Here is a 4,051-nt window from a genome sequence, read left to right as displayed (position 1 = left end):
CCAGAGGTGGGCAAAAAAAAAAATTATGGTCAGGTACGTACAACACAAGAAGTCCTGAGATGAAAAGGTGAAAGAACTGGGTATATTTAGAACATGAAATTGAAAGGGTCATGAAAACAGTCTGCAGATGCTTGAAGAAGGTGAAGAAATGTCCTAAGCAGCTTCAGAAAGGAAGACTAGATCTAATGGAATTAAATAACATCAGGGCAGATCTGAACATTAGGAGGAACTTCTTAATGGAGAGCCAGCGTGGTGTAGTGGTTAAGAGCAGTGGTTTGGAGTGGTTTGATTCCCCACTCCTCCACATGAGCAGCAGAGGCTAATCTGGTGAACTGGGTTTGTTCCCCCACTCCTACACACATGAAGCCAGCTGGGTGACCTTGGGCTAGTCACAGCTCTCTCAACCCCACCTACCTCACAGGGTGTCTGTTGTGGGGAGGGGAAGGGAAGGGGATTGTAAGCTGGTTTGATTCTTCCTTAAGTGGTAGAGAAAGTCGGTATATAAAAACCAGCTCTTCTTCTGCTTCTGCTGCTGCTGCTGTTTTATGGCAGCATTGAAGATAGCAGTCAGCAGGAGCTCCTAATGTCACCAAATGGTTCTCCCTCCTTAGCAGGGCACATTTGAGACCCTGTGCATAGGAAAGGAAAGCAGAAGGATAAGGAATATTGCCATATCAAATTCTTGGTTCAGCTTTGGCTTTCAATGCCTCCTTTCATATTGCTTGAAGAGTTTAGTTATCATGCATGCCTGTCTTTTCAGTTTCAGGTTTCCATGTCCAAGTTTAGCTTGGAGTTGTAGCAAGTCAACCATGTGTCTGAATATCTCTGTGGAGATCCCAAATCTACAAATGACAAAGTCAGCTCTCGTCTGTCTTTGAATAGTTTCTCTTGACATCTGGACATTTTTAGATGATCAAAATGTTGGACATCAAAGCTGCTGCTTTGATTGATGTCAGCTATGCTGGGGGGCATATATGCTTACTTCATCTAATGAGGATATCTGGATAATTAAGGTTGATACATTGTGATTTTATGTGCTACAAAACAGTTGGAAAGTGAATGAGAATGAAAGCTATTTACATTTTTTTTTTAAAAAATGGAATTTTATTTGCTGTGATTAGCCCTGGTAAAAGTATTTGTAGGTGGCTGTTAAGGTTTTCCTGAATACTCATGAAAATGTCAGTTTCCAAAAGTTGCTGTGATTTATCTATTTTCCTAAGTGTTTGTAGCCTATCCATCACTGCATCATCCAAACACTGTGTTTTTCTGCTTTTGGAAATTCCTGTTTGGCTTTGATTGCTTTTGTTTTCCCTTTTCAGAGCTAAGCAATCATTTTACTATGAAATGTCAAGCATGGAGTGAATGAACATTAGTACTGATGTAATAATGGCCTACCAAGCTGCAGAATGTACAATTGTCTTGTATTTGTCTCAATTTGCTGACTTAAAGTTTTCATTTTGAAAACTTTTCAAACCAACTTTATTTCTCAGCTTCCAAAAAGAAACAGAAAAAAAAACCCATTCCCATCCCTTGATTCTCATTACCTACATGATAAGCTTGAATTACACCAAAAGCGCTTGATGCTATTTTCCCTTTCATCAGTCAAATTAGAAATAATTCAGAGTTTACAATATGACTGTAGTTCTTTCTTTTAGTGGGCGATTTACAGATTTGTTCACCCATACATCAAATATTACATGGCCTTTCTTAATGGCTGAGGGGGTGAACTGTCTCTGTCACAATCCTAAGCAGAATTGCACCAGCCAGAATGATACCTAGGGATAACATGCTACACGACAGGCCCAAATGAAACAACAGGACACCGCTTGTGGTCTCATATAGCTCGCTGGTCAAACCAGTCCAATACATCATCAATGACCTGCAACCTGTGCTGGACAACCCACAGACAGCCCCTAATGATAAACAGCAAGTCCCTTACTATAATGCAGTACCTGACATGGACCAGACACCCATTTTGGGGAGGCTAGACAGACATACACGTATGCGTGTGTGTGTGTGTAGGGATATAATAGGTAGCAGAAGCCACTGAACTATCAGGTTACCTTGGCTGGCAGCCCTTAGCCCACCAGAAAAGGGAGAGAATCTATTAGTAGGATTATTCTCCTACAGGAAAAAGAGGATCCAAGACACTGCATACTTTTTGTGTTTTTTTTAGTGATAAAAACGTGTGTGTGTACTAGGTAGCAGGCTTTAAGGAACAAGCATGGACAGAAAATACAGCAGGCTTCTGGCATCATTTGTGTCTCTCGAGTTGATTCCACCTCCTCTTTTATGCTAAAAGTTCATGAAACTTTCCACAAAGCTTCGCAGAGCAACATGGTAGGACGTTGTGGCTTAGAATCGTTTATGCCAATGGACTCATAAGGCTAGTTTTCACAAAAGGGCATCCTGGCCCTATTCGCTACACAGATATCTGTTCTTCAAAAATGCAGGCATTGTTCACCAAGCTGAAGGCTGAAGTGAGTCTGCCAATCTGGAAATCTTTTGAGCCCTAGCAGCCTCTGTCTGCCACACAGGGCCTGTAATAAACCAAGATGCCAACTTTGTCCCTGTGTACACTCTAACAGTACACTAACAACACAATCATTGGACCCAACAATGCCGGCCATACCATCTCATGCTCTTCATCATCTTCTTTTTCATATTCTTTTTCTTCATGTTCTTTTTCTTCTTCATAATTCCTTTGTCAAGGGGGTATGCCGTCTCCTAAGTTATTTAATGTCACCCTTTAATTGAGTCCAAAGTGAAGGTTTTTCCCACCCCACCCCTTAACATCTTACAGCTCTGGGTTGTGTGTGGTTGTTTGGGACGATAACAGAGGGTTATGCATGTAATCAAGGGAGCATCAGTCTTCCTCATAAAGTGAAAAAGTTAACGTGATTGAAATACATATTTCAAATCTGCCAATGGAGGCTAAGGGGAGCTGTCATCTGGTGCATAGATGTGTTACATGGTTCCAGTCGGACTTGTTTCCATCACGTTGTGTACTATCTAGTGGAAATCTTCTGAAGTCAACAGACAGCTTGGAGGTAGCCCTCCAGGGTTCTTCTCCAGACCTTTCCTGGCTCATCTGCTTTCAACAAGTTGGCAGATCCCATCAACCCCTGAACTGCAGGCATCTCAAGCTCATTAGCAGCGCAGATGGTCACATCCCGCTAGGACTATTGGAGGTGGAAGGGCGCTTCCCTGTGCAGTGTGCGTTTCTGGCTAAAGCAGAGAGTCCCCAGTTTTATCGCTCTGTCGTTCAATTGCAGGATAATGTGAAGCAGTATAATTTTATTTTATTCGTTTATTTATTTATTTATTTATTTGCTTAGAAACACAGAGTAAGCAAAGTGAAGAAAAATTATTTCAGGCTGTAATCATGAAGTGCTAATTAATTACTAGAGTGGCAGCTTAATATTTCTGTTTTAGTCGTAAAAAAAAGAAGCAATAAGCAGCCGGATAAAATAAAAAGGGGGTTGAGGTTAATAAAAATGATGTCTTTGGGTTTTCAGTGCCTGAATTGTTAGTCTGCTCTCTCAGGTTATTGTGCAAGTATATAAAAACCCTAAAGACTTGCTTGATGTATTAATGTGTTTGTTTGGTTACCTGGTTGCTGGAGCCACAATGCTTATTGGGCAGTAAGTCCTTAATAAACTCACTAGGCCTTCTAAGTAATTTTCTTTAGGACTGAGATCGAAACAATCCATGTGGTCTACAGGAAGAGGGTACAGATTCTGTCCAAGTTTTGAAGGGAGGGGCTGTGGCTCAGTGGTAGAGCATCTGCTTGCCATGCAGAAGGTCCCAGGTTCAATACCTGTCATCTCCAGTTAAAGGGACTAAGCAAGTAGGTGATGTGAAAGACCTCTGCCTGAGACCCTGGAGAGCCTTGGAGAGGGGCTGTGGCTCAGTGGTAGAGCCTCTTCTTTGCATGCAGAAGGTCCCAGGTTCAATCCCCGGCATCTCCAGTTAAAGGGACTAGGCAAGTAGGTGATGTGAAAGACCTCTGCCTGAGACCCTGGAGAGCCTTGGAGAGGGGCTGTGGCTC

The 4,051-nt window shown here is 42.1% G+C and overlaps 1 non-coding gene across 1 annotated transcript; it reads left to right on the top strand.

Moving 5' to 3' along the window:
* The first annotated feature begins 3,760 nt into the window (after nt 1-3,760).
* Nucleotides 3,761-3,832, top strand: TRNAG-GCC (transfer RNA glycine (anticodon GCC)). Its single transcript has one exon. It is a non-coding gene; the product is annotated as a tRNA-Gly (tRNA).
* The last annotated feature ends 219 nt before the right edge of the window (nt 3,833-4,051 follow it).

Source organism: Euleptes europaea, chromosome 15 (assembly GCF_029931775.1).
Source record: "Euleptes europaea isolate rEulEur1 chromosome 15, rEulEur1.hap1, whole genome shotgun sequence".
Classification (NCBI taxonomy): Eukaryota; Metazoa; Chordata; class Lepidosauria; order Squamata; family Sphaerodactylidae; genus Euleptes; species Euleptes europaea.
Note: the sequence above shows the minus strand (reverse complement) of the source record. Positions and strands in the feature narration are given on the sequence as shown.